The sequence below is a fragment of the Saccopteryx bilineata genome, chromosome 6 (genome assembly GCF_036850765.1).
Source record: "Saccopteryx bilineata isolate mSacBil1 chromosome 6, mSacBil1_pri_phased_curated, whole genome shotgun sequence".
NCBI lineage: Eukaryota > Metazoa > Chordata > Mammalia > Chiroptera > Emballonuridae > Saccopteryx > Saccopteryx bilineata.
The window spans coordinates 197,650,914-197,667,977 of record NC_089495.1 but is presented as its reverse complement, the minus strand read 5'-3'; positions in this window follow the sequence as shown (position 1 = coordinate 197,667,977).

The window sequence follows — 17,064 nt, the reverse complement described above, 5'->3', positions numbered from 1 at the left end:
TTTTGTTTGAATTGAATAAAGTCATCTTGTTGTATGAAACAACAAGTGCCTGAAAACTCTGAAAAGAAAAGATAGGAGTCTTCTATTCCCAAGTATTGATTAATATCTGGGAAAAGCAAGTTGAGGTAGTATTTTACATCCACCAGACTGCTGAAAAATAAAACTATTGCTGGTGGGGATGTGGAGAAATGGTGCTCTCATATATTGTCAATGGAAATGAAAGTGTTGCAGGCTTTCTGGAAAACAGTGTAGTAACATCTATTAAAATTTAAAACACACACACCCTTCAACCAGCGAGCTTACTTCTGGGATTCTATACCTTAGAAACATGAGCACCGGCACACAACAGCATATGCTTCTTACTTCATTGTTCTGTTGTTAGTTTGTTTTGTTTTGTGACAGAGCCAGAGATAGGGACAGACAGGGGAAGACAGACAGAAAGGGAGAGAGATGAGAAGCATCAATTCTTCATTGCGGCACCTTAAGTTATTCATTGATTGCCTTCTCATATGTGCCTTGACCAGGGGGCTACAGCAGACCGAGTGACCCCTTGCTTGAGCCAGCGACCTTGGGCTCAAGCTGGTGAGCTTTGCTCAAACCAGATGAGCCTGCACTCAAGCCGGAGACCTCGGGGTCTCAAATCCGGGTCCTCCGCAACTCAGTCTGATGCTCCATCCACTGTGCCACCACCTGGTCAGGCTTCTTACTTCATTGTTAATTGTGAGAGGAAAATCAGAAACAAAGCAAATGCCCAATAGTGGGAGGTGGGCAGAATATATTTTGGTCCCTTTTGAAAGCCATCAAGAAGCATGAAGTAGTGCATGCTTGCTCTCCCTTCTGGGAGCACGGGCCCCTCCCTTTCCCCTTCTTTTTCTCCCAGGCACGTTACCTTTGCCTTTTTCTCTTCTAAGCTTTCTTTTGCTTCTGTAACTTGTTTCCTGAGCCTGTGCAGCCCAGCTAGCACACTTCTACAATTTCTGTAACTTTCTAAATAAACTTTCTCTTACAATTTGAAAAAATATATAAAATAAAGCAGAGCTATACCAATTGACATGGATAACATTTCACTAGGTTGCATGAACCGAAGCAAACAAGATGAAGACGGTTTTGTTCACCCTCAATGCCAAAAACCTATATAGAACTTGTGTGTGTGTTAAATAGGTCTGAATATAATTATATAATGATAGGGGAAATATGAAAGGTTATTATAATAGGACTAGATTCTCCTATGGGTGAAGAAAACCTAAAAGTGGCTTCAATAAGAGAGTCCTGTTCTCCTTCATGTTTGGGTCCCGATGTGGGCAATCTGGAGCTGATGTGGCTTCTCTCTTTCATGGAACCAGATATTGATTATTCAAAACAAGGCTTCTTGCAGCTTTCTGCTCTGCCGATACCGGAGTGTGACCTTCTTCCTCAAAGTCCAGTCTCTACATCCTCATCCTCAGACTTCCTGTTCCAAGGAGCAGGATGAATAAAGGAACAAGAGAAGGGGAAATGAAGCAGCAAACTTTTTTTTTTTTAAAGCAAGAGAGAGAGACAGAGACAGAAACAGACAGGGACACACAAACGGGAAGGGAGAGAGATGAGAAGCATCAACTCATAGTTGTAACATCTTAGTTGTTCATTGCTTGCTTTGTCATATGTGCCTTAACTTGGGGCTCCAGCTGAACCAGTGACCTCTTGCTCAAGCCAGTGACCGTGGAGTCATGCCTATGATACTATGCTCAAGCCAGCAACCTCGGGTTTTTGAACCTGAGTGTTCCTTAGTGTCCCAGGTTGACACTCTATCCACTGCACCACCACCTGGTCAGGCAGTGCAGCAAACTTAATGGTAAAACATCTTGTTTCTTAAAAAAGGTTTCTAGATGCAGCAACAAAACTCTTATATTGGTCAAAACTTAGTCACATGAACACATCTAGCTATAAATGGGAAAGGTAGTCTTTATTCTCTGTGGCTATTAGCCCATCCAAAATTTCTTGGCTTTATGTATACCTACTTCCAGACAACTTTAGAATCATTCTTTCAAGTTCCAAAAATAATTCCATAGGGATTTTGATTAGAACTGTATTAAATTTATAAGCTAATTTGGGGAAAACAAATATCTTTATACCATGAAATGTGTTATCTTCAACTTTTTAAGGTTTTTTTTCTTTAGAAACATTTTATAGTTTTCTTCACATATATAGAGTGTGGCAAAAATAGGTCTACAATTGTTAGTACATGAAACAAGTTCATTCTTCTATTATTTTTTTATTAATTATTGTGCTATTTTCCACACAAACAACTGTAAACCTACTTTTGTCCCTACGCTGTGTTTTTGGTCAGTCATATACAGGTATTCTATAGTAATTGTTGCGATTATGAATGGAATCTTCTTTTTTCATGACATTCACTAATTGCTTATTGCTAGTATGTAAGATTTACCTATGTATTTCTTTTATTGAACCACTTCACTGACCTTTCTTATTAGTTTTGTATTTGCAAGTGGTTTTTATGGATTTTCTAAGAAGAAAATAATGTAGTCAGGAAATAAAGATAACTTGCTGTTTCTTTTAATATCTATCCTTTTTATTTCTTTTTCTTAACTAACAGCACTGTTCTGAGACTTCATAAACATTCTGATTAATAACAATAATAGCGAGTATCTCATTTAATGGAAACAATCCAATATTTAATGTTTTACCGTTGAGTATGCATCTTGTGGCTTCTGATTAAAAAAAAAAAGTATCCTTGGCCGTTCTGTTATTTGCTTACTAATGTATGTATCATCATTGTCACTATCATCATTATCTGAAATAAATGTTACACTTTAATTAATGCATTTCTGGCATGTATTGAGATGATCATATGCTTTTCCCTTGCACCATCTGATGTATTGCAGAATGCTTGAATCAACACAGATTTCTTAATGTTGAACCAATTATTCTTCCCGGAATAAACACTACTTGATCATGGTGCACAATTCTTTTAATACACCACTGGGTATAACTTACTAATATTTTATTTAAGACTTTCATATCTGTAAGTGCCTAGTTAGACTTGTGTATTATAAAATGCCTTGCATTTCCGTATTATAAATTACATCTTTTCCCATGCTAGTTTAAATATCTAGTTTAAATAACACACAGAAATGGTATTTTAAAATGAGATCTCCTAGAACTCATTCATAAAGTCAACTGGGGCACTGTCACTTGGGGGCATAAATTACTTGCAACCTTTTCCATTTTATCAATGGCTTTTGGTATACTCTGATGGGTAGGTTCTGTAGAATCAGTTTTAGGAACTTACATTTTCAAGGGAAACTAGCCATTTCAAATAACATTTCAGGTGTATAAACATAAATATTAACTTAGAATTTTCTAAATAATTTTTAATTCTTTACATGTGGATTACAGATCCTATTTCTAATACCTGTTATCTCTCTCTCTTTTTCTCTTGTGCTCAATGGTAGTTATTTCTTTCCTTTTTCCCCTCTTCTTTTTTTTAATATTTTATTTATTGATTTTTTAGAGAGAGAGGAGTGAGAGAGAGAGACAGAGAGAGAGATAGGGGGAGGAGCAGGAAGCATCAACTCCCATATGTGCCTTGACCAGGCAAGCCCAAGGTTTCGAACCGGCGACCTCAGTGTTCCAGGTCGATGCTTTATCCCACTGCACCACCACAGGTCAGGCCTCCTCTCTGCTTTTTTAAAGAACAAGTTCTTATTTTTATCTGTCAGATCTATTTTTTTTTGCTTTTTAGTTTATTAATTTCTGCTTCTGTCTTTAATAATTCCTCTTCCCTATAATACCTGTGTTCTATCTTAATGTTTTTTGATAGTTCTGCTGGTGAGAGTTCTAGTTCAAAACAATTATTTTTTTCCACAAAGAAATAAAAAAAAATCATTGCTCCATTATAACAAGATAAACTTGTTCATATTAGCAATGTGGAAAAATGCCCAGTGTTATCGAATGTGTAAAAAAAGTCCTTTCAGACACCACTAGTAGGAGTATTCTGGCAGGCAAATTTGATAAGTGTGAAAAGTTTGAGTGGGTATGCATTTGAACAAACTATTCTACTTCCAGCAATGCGTTTTTAGACAAATAACCAGACCATAGGCAAATATATATTTAAAAGGTTATTTTTTTGCCTGACCAGGTGGTGGCACAGTGGATAGAGCGTTGGACTAGGATGTGGAGGACCCAGGTTCGAGACCCCGAGGTCGCCAGCTTGAGCGCAGGCTCATCTGATTTGAGCAAAGCTCACCAGCTTGGACTCAAGGTTGGACTCAAGGTCGCTGGCTTGAGTAAGGGGTTACTTGGTCTGCTGTAGCCCCATGGTCAAGGCACATATGAGAAAGCAATCAATGAACAACTAAGGTGTTGCAATGAAAAACTAATGATTGATGCTTCTCATCTCTCTCCGTTCCTGTCTGTCTGTTCTTATCTATCCCTCTTTCTGACACTCTCTCTGTCTTTGTAAAAATAAATAAATAAATAAATAAATAAATAAATAAATAAATAAATAAAAGGTTATTTTTCAGAGTATTATTTCTAGTGGTGAAAATTAAGGGGGAATAACTGATGGCATAGCCTTACAGTAAAATACAGTGCAGCCATTAAAAGGATGTGATGGATTTATGTTTTGATGTTTTTTGTTTGTTTGTTTTTTGTGATAGAGACAGAAAGAGGGATAGATAGGGACAGACAGATAGGAAGAGAGAGATGAGAAGCATCAATTTCTCGTTGTGACACTTTAGTTGTACATTGATTGTTTTTCTCATATGTGCCTGAACCAGGGAGCTACAGCAGACCAAGTGACCCCTTGCTCAAGCCAGCGACCTTGGGCTCAAGCTGGTGAGCCTTGATCAAACCGGATGAGCCCATGCTCAAGTCGGGTGACCTCAGGGTCTCGAACCTGGGTCCTCCACGTCCGAGTCTGACGCTCTATCCACTGTGCACTGCCTGGTCAGGCGGGTTTGTGTTTTGAATTGATATAAAAATGCTGGTTAAATATAATAGAACATGGTTCTAGTCCTGTCATTACATTGCACGTGATCTGAATGAGAGTGTGAAGGTTGTTTTTTTTCCTGCCCACAAACAATCTTTCATATTCACCATTTTGTGCCATTCTTTCAATAAGTATGCCTGATCAGAAAAAAAAGTAATTTTGAAAAAAGATTGAGTTTTCCCTCGCATCCTACTTTTCCTAGAGTACAACTTCAGAGAAGCCTTTATCATACTGTTTTGTGATTATCTGATTAACATGCGCCTAAATGTTCTGGATGACCTTTAGTCAAAATCCTCTTTGGAGACTTAAAATCACCCCTTGAAACTACCTAATATCTAAAAATTGTAATTCCTGTGCAAGTTATACCAAGATCTTGCCAGCAGATATTACAACAAGTGGAAAGTATAAGACTTGATATTTTCATGTACCCGATGGAAACAGAGAGAAAGACAAGCCCAGTGGACCCTCACATGAAGGAAAAGAGTATGTGCATGCACAATGGCCCAGGGATTCTGTAATAGAGGAGTAAATAAAAGGGGTTCAAACACCTCCCTCCTTTGAAGCAGTGTCTTAGTCTGTTTGGGCGGCCATAACAAATTTCCATAGACCAGGTGGCTTATAAATAATATACATTCATTTCTCACAGTTATAGAGCTGGGCAGTACAAGATCAAGGTGCTGGCAGATTTGGTGTCTGGGGAGGACCCACTTCCTGATTTGCAAACAATCTTTTCACTGTGTCCTCACACGGTGGAAGGAGTGAGGAGGAAAGTCTGGGGTCTTTTTCTAAGGACACTAATCACACTCACGAGCGCTCCACCTTCATGACCTAATCACCTCTCAAAGGCCCCACCTCCAAATATATACTATCACACTGGGGATTTGGTTTTAACATATGAATTTTGGGGGAAAACAAACATTCAGTCTGGAGCAAGCTGCATCTAAAAATTATAGGACATCGCCTGACCAGGCGGTGGCGCAGTGGATAGAGCATCAGACTATGACACGGAGGACCCAGGTTCGAAACCCCAAGGTTGCCGGCTTGAGTGCAGGCTCATCTGGTTTGAGGAAGGCTCACCAGTTTGAACCCAAGGTCGCTGGCTTGAGCAAGAGGTTACTAGGTCTGCTGTAGCCCCCCGGGTCAAGGCACATATGAGAAAGCAATCAATGAACAACTAAGGTGCCGCAATGAAGAATTGATGCTTCTCATTTTTCTCCCTTCCTGTCTGTCTGTCCCTATCTGTCCCTCTCTCTATCTCTGTCACACACACAAAAAAATTATAGGACATTAATGCTGTTTAAATGTTTGAAAAAAGGAGTCATCTTGCTCAGCAGAGACCAAAGGCAGTGTGGGTGAGAGCTGCAGTTTGCTTTCTACAATATTATGTGGGTAGGGAACACTGGGCGGTAGGATGATCTCTGATCACACTCTGTCTGTCATTGTGACAAAACTCCCATCTTACCACTGATTTTTAAAATACCAAATGCCCAATTTGAGCCTAATCTGAAAGAAGGAGTTACTTGTGATTTTAGAAAAGCTCTAAACCACCAGAATCTAGTCCAAGGTTGTTACTAGCACTGGGCACATGCTTGATGTAGGTGTGTATTGAACGAATCAACAAGCGTGCACGCAGGAAGGGCATCAGGCGTGTCCTCTACAAACCAACCCAGCTGCAGAGATATTCCAGAATGTGAATGGCTTCAGGAACCCTGGAAAAATGTGTGGCCCCACCTGAAATATGAGGTTCATATGGCCTTTAAAAAGTCTAATTACATGTGCAACATTGCTGTGAAAATAATTTTCCAAGTATATCACAAGCCTTAAAAGTGTCTATACCCTTTGACCTAAAAATACTAGACCTAGGGAGCTATTCTGAAGCGATTAATCAGAGGGGTAGAAAGAAAAAAGATCTAAAATCATGTTCATTGCATCGTTATTCCTGATAGCAAAAGATAATGAACTTGTTAGTACAAACGGCTTTGTGACATGTTGGTTTCTGTGGGCACCGTCAAATTTGCTGTGTCATCTGTCTGCAGAGATATCGGCCGATTTAACTCAAAGAGATGGGATTGTGAGAGGGCACAGAGAGAGGGAGAGGGTGAAGGGTCAAGAGAGAAAGAGGGGGAAGGAGGAGGAAAGAGGCAGGAATGGTGTCTGGGAGAGAGAGAGAGAGAGATAAAAAGAAACAAGCAGGAATGGAGGCAGAGCAAAGATACCAATTCCTGGTGAGTAGCATGCGGTGAATAAACGTTTGTGGAATAAAGACTCGAAAGGACAAAGAGTCAGAGGTAGGAGTGGGTCCAGAAGCAAGTCCCCAGCTCCCTGACTGCATTAGGCTGCATTTGCCCTGGAGCACCCACCGCGAGGACCCTGGCACACAGGGAAGAGGCTGGCAGCAGGGTGGAGGAGAGGGAAGGTCAGGAAGGGGCAGGGCTATCAGCACAGGCTGCTGAACCCCTGGGGGCGCAGGGCAGAGGAAGGAAGTCCCAGGGTGATCCTGGCTTCGCCCAGGATCTGGGAGGAGTAGGGAAAAGGCTGAGGTCACATGGGTGTGAGGAGAGGGATGCCATGTTCTAAGACCCCCGTTGTGGGTTTGGATGACCTTGCCTTAGCTTGTCCTTTCTCATTGTATCGCCCACCTCCCAGCAACTCCTGTTTGCCCTAGGAGTCAACTTCCAGATTTGAATTGAGAAATGCTGTTTTGATGTTGTAGATGCCTCTGGATATTCTTGGGATGATTTCAGGATATATGCCTTGATTATTTCAAGTTTGTCATTTCGTGCATAACTCAGATCTCAGAGGAGGTATTTCATCTTCTTCCGCCTCTCGGTGGGTTCACGTGTGCGTGGGTGTGTGTGTGTGCGCGCACGTGCGTGTGGTGCATACATGCTGGACTGTGTTTTTCTTACTCTTCCCTGGCCTAGAGCTTCCACTTCCGCTGAACGAGCTCAGCTCCGGGATTGCCTTGCCTCTGGGTCTGCACTGCAGCATTGCATCCCGAGCAGAGCAGCCTTTTCACTGGCACCTGCTTGCCCCAAACACCACACCCACAGTGTTCGTGTGAGTTGCAGTCTTTACTGAAGGCTTGGCACCGTGGGGAGGTTTCCTCCCGCCATGCTTGCTCAGCCCCTTCTTCACCCAGCGTCCTCCCTTCTCACCACTCCCGGTCCCCTTCAGGACCCCAACCCCCTCCCTTTAATTTGAAGAAACAATTTAAAGTCTCCATTCTTTCCTCATCTCGGGGTCCACCCTTTCCACACCTGCAGCATCCTGATCGTGCTTCATAAACAAAGGGCTATTCAGTCTTCCCACTTTTAGTAGCAAAGAACCAGCAAGGACGCTGAAATATAAGGCTGCCTGAGGTTGAGTTTCCAGAAGCAGATCTGGAAAAGAGGATTTGTGTAAAAATTATTTATTTAAGAAGTGTTCTCATAAAAAACTAGTTGGGGGTTGGGTGGAGAAGAGGGTCCTGGAAAAAAAAAGAGGCCAAGGAAAAAGATATGGCAGCCCGTAGGGTCCCAAGGAGGGCAGTTCTGGCGCCATCCCTCCTGGGAACTGTGGAGACACCTTACAGTTGCCCCCAGCAGGGAGCAAGAGAGCTGGAGGACCGCACCCCCATGTTTGTCAGTTGTTTGTGAAGGGCCGGCCCTACGGGGACGTGAATTCCCAGGCTCTCTATCAAGAGATGCAGGTGCAGGCTGTTTGGAGTGAAATCACACGGAGAGTGTGTGCACAGAAACCAGTCCAGGGATCCTGGGGGCTGTGGGCAAAGCACCAACAGCATCTGCGGCTGGCTTTCCTTCTCCCCTCCCTACCCACTCCGGGAGGGGAAGGGAGCCGCGTGGAGGATAATTTCCTTGCGGACGTGAGTAACGCCAGCCCGGAGACAGCAGAGGCAGCGATCGCTGGGGATCGCTGCCAACATGGATGGTATAAGAAGAACTGCATTTGGTTTCCATCTTTGCCTCCTGGCACCAAGCTCCTAAAACCCACATCAGTTCCTAAACGATAGGAGTATCTTCTGTTATTCATTAGAAGCCTTTTTCAATCACCCCTGAGTTTATGCTAATGAGGTGACTCAGGGTGGGACCCCGACAAAGCCTCAGGATGGAGCTGGTCACCTCAGAAAGTTCCAAGTGATTACAGGACTGGAATTTTCAGCCCCACCCACCAATCGCAGGAAAGCGGGGGTGGGTGCTTGGAGGCTGCAGCTTGGATTCTATAAAAACCCTTGAACGAGGAGAGATTTGATAAGCTTCTGGGTTGGTGAAGGCATCCACGTGCCAGCAAGGGTGGCATACTCCAGATCCACGGGGCACAGAAGCTTCTGACCCCAGAACCCTTCCTGACCTTGCCCCATATAGCTCTTCATTTGGCTGTCCATCTGGATCCTTTATAATGGTAAACAATAATAAACTGATGAAAGGAAGTAAATGTTTCCCTGAGCTTTGTAAGCTGTTCTAACAAACTATCCAAGCTGGTGGGGTGGGAGGCCGGGTTGTTGGGAACCTCCTGTTTACAGCCATCGATGAGAAGCACAGGTAACTCCTGAATTTAGGACTGGCATCTGAAGTGGGGGCAGTCTTGTGGGACTGAGCCCTTAAGCTGTGGAATCTGCTGCTATCTCTAGGTAGATAGTGTCAGATTTGAGCTCAGTTGTATCAGATCAGCAGATACCGGTAGCTCTATCAGCTGAGAATGGCTTAGTGGTGTTGAGAATAGTCCAGGCCTGACCTGACCTGCGGTGGTGCAGTGAGCAAAGTGTCGACCTGTAATGCTGAGGTCGCCAGTTCAAAACCCTAGGCTTGCCTGGTCAAGGCACATATGGGAGTGTGTGCCTTGATGCTTCCTGCTCCTCCCTTCCTTCTCTCTCTCTTCTCCCTCTCTCTCTCTTCTCTCTCTAAAATGAATAAAGTCTTAAAGAAAACAGTTCAGAGCCTGCTTACTCACCAGGGCAGAAGCTATTCTTCCAGGCCCTTCTCCTATCTTCCCACCCCTCTCAGGCCTGTCTTAGCTTTTCAGGATGACCGCAGGACTCTCACGATCGAAAGAAAAGAGTACGGTAAGTACTGCGGACAAAAAGAGTTGCTGTCATAAATCATAAAATTCCTAACTGGGCAGGTCAGGATGGGTAGTTCTATCCCTGGCCTATAGCTTCTTTAGTGAAAGGTTTCAAAGCAAGCCCTATTGTTCTTGTGCATCTAGATTAACACACCCTTGAAATGCCAGAAGTAATACTCCTCAAAGGCCCAACCACCCTGCAGAAAGCAGCTGGTCTTGTAACCCAATCCCTGCCTCGCTTTCTTCCACTCTTTGGTAATCTTCCTTACTTTTTGTCCTTGATCTCAAATATGTAAAAGAAACGATGAAACTGTTCTTCTTTGGAGCATCTGAGAGCTTGCTTTCCAAAAACTGTCATCAGTTTTGGATGAAATAAACTCATAAAAATTATCTACAGGTTTGTATGTTTCTTACGTCAACAGTACTCACATCTGCTCTGCAGAAATCAAGCAGTGTCTTGGGCTATATCGGAGACAATGCCCCACCCCAAGTCACAGGGCCCTGGCTAGATGCACAGGTGGTGACTGCACTGTCCTTTTGCAGAACCTGGCTCATCTGACTTTGGTTTGCTAGACAGGACAGGTAAGTTAGAATCCTGGTTGAGACACAGCTCTCCTGTTTGTGGCGATCTGGCCCACACTGCAGACAAGGTGGTGGGTGTTATCCAAGTCTTGGTCATTTTGGGGGGCAGAGGGGTGAGGGGTGAGGGGCTTCTGATGGAGGGTGAGAAATCTGCTATTTTTCTCACTTCAGGAATTCAGCCTCAGGTGTGGGAGTGATATGTACATCATACATCAACTTTTGGAGTTTGAGCCGGGACTGCTAGTGAATTCTGCGACTCTGGATTGATCCTAAAAAGCACCCAACATTCCAGTGTTGTCCTGATATGCCAAGGTTGGAAGTTCAAGTCCTGGTCTGGGCACGTATGAGAAACAATCAGTGAGTAACCAACTAAATGGAACAACTAAGTGAAACAACAAATTGATGCTTCTCTCTCTCCTTTCCCCTCCAAATCAATAGAAACATTAAAAAAAATCAACCAGTGAAGGCATAAATAAGTGGAACAACCTATCAATGTTTCTCTCTCTCTCTCTTTCCCTTCCCCCTTTCTCCAAAATCAGTTTTTTTTAAAAAAAACACCCAGTTTTGCCTCCCCCAATGAAGTCTCCTAACAGGGAGAACACGGTGGGTGAGATTCATCCAAATCTTGGTGGTCGGTGCTCTTCCTGTAGACTTTTGTTTGTTCCAACCCAGTCTAATTCTCTTTCCTCAGTTCAATAGCACTTTCCTCTGCTGCTCTTTGACAAAGTGTCACAGGCCTCAACACACACACACACACACACACACACACACACAGAATTCCTCTGTATTCGCTACATTAACTGAATACCGTGCCAGGCAACGTCCAGTGTATAGAGGCCTCTGAAACCCAGAGGCGGCTGCAGACATCAAGCGAGGCCCTGCAGACGTCCTGTGGCTCCCAGTGCTCCTCTCCTCGCACACCTGTCCACATTCTAACATCTCTGGGTTGTGGGATGCCATTGAACACATGTGCATTTATTTCCACCTCCTCCCCAAAGCCTCAAAACGAGAGCAGAGAAATTACAACAACAAAAGCAAATAGGAACAAGGACAAGGTGAACTGAGAGAAGATACAGGAACAGATGACAGATGTCCAGAAAATTTTGGAAGCTGGAAAGTCGGTGGTAACTGATTGAGAAGATCAGAAATAGCTGATATGTAAACCTGAAGCGGAAGCTGGTGTACAAGGAGGAGCAAGTGGATTCTTTACTGTGGGGGCTCCAACTGAAATATCCACTAGAGATGGAGATGAAGAGCGTGGCTGAAAATAGGAGATGCATCTTGGCTGTGTGTCTGAGCAGCAGAGAGACACCCAGATCGCCACTTCCACCCTGCAGAGCATAACCAGAGGTGAAGAGAGAACTATACTAAAAGAAAGAGTCAAGTGAAAGTCTGTGGAACTCAACCTCCCTTCCCCACGCCCACCCAACACACACACGCTCACTGTCCCCTCTGAGTGGACAGAATGATGTTAGACAAGCTTACATCCTCTGGGAGGAAAAATGGAAGATTCCTCTCCGGAGAAACTGACCAGGCCAAGAGAAAAGACCTACCAGCGTTTGGTGTTCTCTCGGTGAAACAGCTGGGCCCTCACCCGATCACCCTATTGAGAAGCCCTCTGGCAGACGTGACTCACTCATGTACCCAGGGCTCAAAATCAGCATTTTGGTGCCTTTGCTATTACATCTCAGTAGATGGCTAAGCATCTCTTGACATCAGAAGGGAGCTTCTAACATGAAAGATAGAGGTATAAATCCACCAGCCACCCATCCAACCATTCTAGAGGGAAGCAGAGAATGCAGAAGGCAAATGAAAATTGCAAGAAAATCCTCACCCTGGTTTGTATCCATGAAAACAGAACAATAAGCTAGGAAAAGGGACATCCAGAGACTGGAAGCTTTTAAAAATTTAAAATATAATAGTAGAACTCTGACCTGATGGCTCTGTTGGTTGGAGTGTTGTCCTGACACGCAGAGGTTGTGGGTTTGATCCCCAGTCAGGGCACATAGAGGAACAGTTTGATGTTTCTGTCTCTCTGTCTCTTTCTCCCTCCCTTCTTCTCTCTCTAAAATCAACAGATAATTTAGAAAGATAATAGCAGAAATAAAAAATTCAATAGATGCATTAGGTAGTAGAAGAAAAATACAAAGAAAACAGAAAGCAGAGAGAAGAGGAGAGAAGATTCAAGGCTCAGTCAAGATGATCCAACAGTGAATATAAGTTTCAGAGAGAAAAGAGAAAATGAGGGAAAGAAATGATCACATTAGTAGACAAATGTATAACAAATTACTACAAATTTAGTTGCTTAACACAACACAAGTTTATTCTCTTACGGCTCAGGAAGTCCAAAATTAGGCTAGTCTATGGTCTAAAACCAAGGTGTCAGCAGGGCTGTGTTGCTTCTGGAGGTTCTGGGGGAACTCTGTTTTCTTGTCTTTTCCAGCTTCCAGAGACTGCCTTCTATCCTTGGCTTGTGGCTCCTTCTTACATAATCAAAACACACCACTCCACTCTTTGCTTCCATAGTCACATCGTCTCTGCACGCTACTGTCACTAAAGAACCTTCACTGTCTCTGTCCCTCCTGCCTTTCTCTTAAAAGGACTCTTGTGATTGTATTGGGCTTATCTGGATAATTGGGAAAATCTCCTCATCTCAAAACCCTTAAGTGAGTCACGTCTACAAAGTTCATTTTGTCCTGTAAGGTAACACACGCACAGATTTTGGGGATTGGGATGTGGACTTCTTTGGTGGGGGAGGCATTATCCAATTTATTGTCTATCATTCACAGGTTATATGATTATTCACATAAAAAGAGCCAAGATAATTTACAGACAGTTTATTAGAATTATTAGGTGATTCAATTGCTTTCCTATAGTTCAGACACAAAGAACTGAAAAATAAAATTAAAAAATAGGTCATTTACAACGTTAAGAAAGAAATGACCAAGTACCTTGCAATAAATCTAACAAAAGATATTTAAACCCTTTATGAAGAAAATTATTTAAAATGGTGAAAAAAATCTTCAAGATGACCCAAATAAAGAGAAAAACACATTACAAACATGGACAGGAAAGCTTAATATGATTAAGTTGTCAATTCTCTGAAGGAATATAAAGATTTCATTGCAATTCCAATCAAAATCCTGACATATTTCTTTGGGAACTCAACAAGCTGATTCAAAAATATAGATGAACAGGTAAGACACACATGCAGCAGCGGAGGAGCGTGGCTTCACCCTACCTAGCACACAACAAGGCAATTAAAACAGTGTGGCCTCGGAACAGGGATAGAGAACTAGATCACCAGAACGGGACAGAGAAACACAGCCAGAGATGGACATTTGCTCTCTATGAGAGTGGCATTGCAGATCAGTGGAGAAAAAATAGACTTTCAAAAAATTATAATTGGCTATTCATATAGGAAAAAATAAAATGAAAACTCTTACTTAGACCAAATACAAAAATCTAAGTGGAATTCAAGAACCTAGTAAGAAAAGACAACTTTTAAAAGAAAATATGCGAGCAAGCCCTTAAAAAATATTTTTTTTTTATTGATTGACTTTAGAGAGAGAGAGAGAGAGACAGACAGACAGACAGTGGGAGGGAGAGAGTGAAACATCGACTTGCTGTTCCACTTATCTCTGCATTCATTGGTTGATTCTTGTATGTGCCCCGACTGGGGATTGAACCCACAGCCTTGCTGCATCGGGATGATGTTCCAAGCGAGTTACCTGGCCAGGGCAAGAGAGCATGTCTTAAGATCTTTCATTAGAGAAAAAGCTGATAAAGTTAGTATCATTAAAATTTAAAATGCCCCAGTGTCAAAAGACATCATTAAAAAGGTGAAGAGACAAAGTACAGACTGGGGAAATTTTGCAATATACAGAATTGACAAGGAACTCAAATCCAGAATACATAAATAACGCATAAATCAATACTTACAAAAGCGCAACAGAAAAATGAATAAAAGATAAAGAAGTGAATCACAGACTAGGAAGCCAGAATGGCTCACAAATGTATGAAAAGATGTTCGACCTCATTATTAATCAGGGAAATGCAAACAAGACCATAATGAGGTACCATGGCAAAGCCATCAACTTGGGAAAATTAAAGCTTGACAATCTCAAATTTTGTGGTCCGATGGAGACATGGGAACTCCCCTACACATTGAAAGAAAGTGTAAATTGGTTCAAGCATTTCAGAGACCAAGTAGGCAGTATCTCAAGGTGAAGACACATGAAGGTGCATAGGTCTTTTAACCCAGTAATTCCACTCATTGATATATGAATCACACAGAATCACACGGGTATATATACTCTGGGTTCTTGCAGTTGTGCATGAGTAAAAAATGTAAAGGAATGTGCATTGAAACACTGTAATAATAACAAATGGGAAGCAATCCAAATGTCCATCAACAGGGAATGGGTAAATAAATTGTACATTCATATAACAAGATACTGGCACAACAGAAGAAATGAATGAACCACAGCTACATATATCATTGTGGATAATTCTCAAAAACATTATGTTAAGGGGAAAAATAATTTCAGAAAGTATTATACTATTTTTCTAAAACTTAATTCAAAAAACCAACCAACCAATATATACTTGGTTTGGGAATAAAGACACATCTAGTAAAGGTATAAAAAGACATGTATGGGAATAATAAACACCAATAAAAACCAATGTGGTTTACTTTTGGCTAGGGGAATGAAATCAGGTAAGGTAATATAGAGCTTCAGCTATAAATGTAATGCTTTATTTTTTTAAGGTGGGTGATGGATATTTATTATTATTTGTACCTTAGGATGAAATATGTCTTTCTAGATAGCATTATATGCTTGTTGTTCAGAAACATGGAAGCAAAGGAAAGAGAAAAGGGAGAAAAACTAACAGGGAGGTGAAGGAAGGCACGAAGGACTCCTGGTTTTTAAAGCCTTGCACTTCCGACCGACCTTTAAACTATACATAATTATGACTTTGATAAAAGTCAATATTATAAAAATAACAGAAGTTTGAGCTAGGAAGTAACATGTGATATGCTTCTGGAAGATCTCCATTTTTAGATGCTTTATCTCAGTGATATTCAAGATATGGTCCTTATACAAGTGTGGGTTGGTGATCTGGTCTACCATGAACTAAATAAAGCATTGGGCCTAAGTATTTGGGAACGTTTAGAGAAATTTTAGAGTGATTTTATGTATGTTGAATCTAATAATAAAAAATATGGTCTTGTATTTTTTATATTTTATAATTCATTATAATTTCACTATTTAACCCCCTAGAAATAAACTCTTGTTTTATAATTTTTTAAAAGATTTTTTATTTATTCATTTTTAGAGAGAGAGGAAAGACAAAGAGAGAGAGAGAGAGAGAGACAGAAGGGGGGAGGAGTAGGAAGCACCAACTCCCATATGTGCCTTGACCAGGCAAGCCTAGGGTTTTGAACCGGCAAACTCAGCATTCCAGGTCGATGCTTTTATCCACTGTGCCATCATAAGCCAGGTTATAAATAAACTCTTATTTTACAAAAGTATTGGTGTGCAATGAATTGGAAACAAATAAACAAACTGGTTCTGCACAAATAGTTAGAGATGCATTGAAAATTAATAACTGATATCTTTGTGATTTCCCCCCTACGATGCTTAAGTTTTCTTGTTCATTGTGGAGCTTGTGCTCTACTCCTAAAATATTAATGTCCTGTGTGGGATTCCAGAATTGTTTTATTTGGTTCTGGATATTTGCCTTGCATATAAAGATGTGTGCATTTCCCGAGAGACACGTGTAAATGTAGCTATAATTTCCAGTTTCGTAAACAGCAAGCCTTTAAATTTAGAATCAGGTGGCAAGTTTGATATGTAGAAGTGTAATACATTGGATTGCTTTCAAAGCAATACCTTTCTCAGTTAACTGTTAACTCACCAGTTTGCTTCTTTTTCTAATGATACCATATATCACATGATATGTGAAAATATACAGAGTTTACGGTATTTCATGAACTTTTTGCATGACAAACGAACCTCACATTATAGAGTGGTGGTTTTCAACTGGTGTGCCACAAGGATGTTTAAAACGTAATACCTGACTGTTTAGTCAGGGGCACTGACCTCTTTTTTTTCTTAGATTATCAATTTTTTAAAAAAATGACAGCAGCAAACACAGCAATAGCTGTCTGGTGTGAATGAATCAAAATTATCCTATTTTTTTGTCAGATTGGCAAAAAGTACATTTTTTGGTATGCCGCAGAATTTTAGAATTAGTTTATGTGTATCATGAGATGAAAAAGGTTGAAAATCACTTATAGAGGAGCAAAGATATACATTAATAAAACATCATCATGGTTAAGAGAACAACCATGCACTTGGAGTAGAATCCTTCCTGAGAAGTTCCAGGCTATGTGCGGTCTCCACCTGGTGACTCCAAAGCTTACT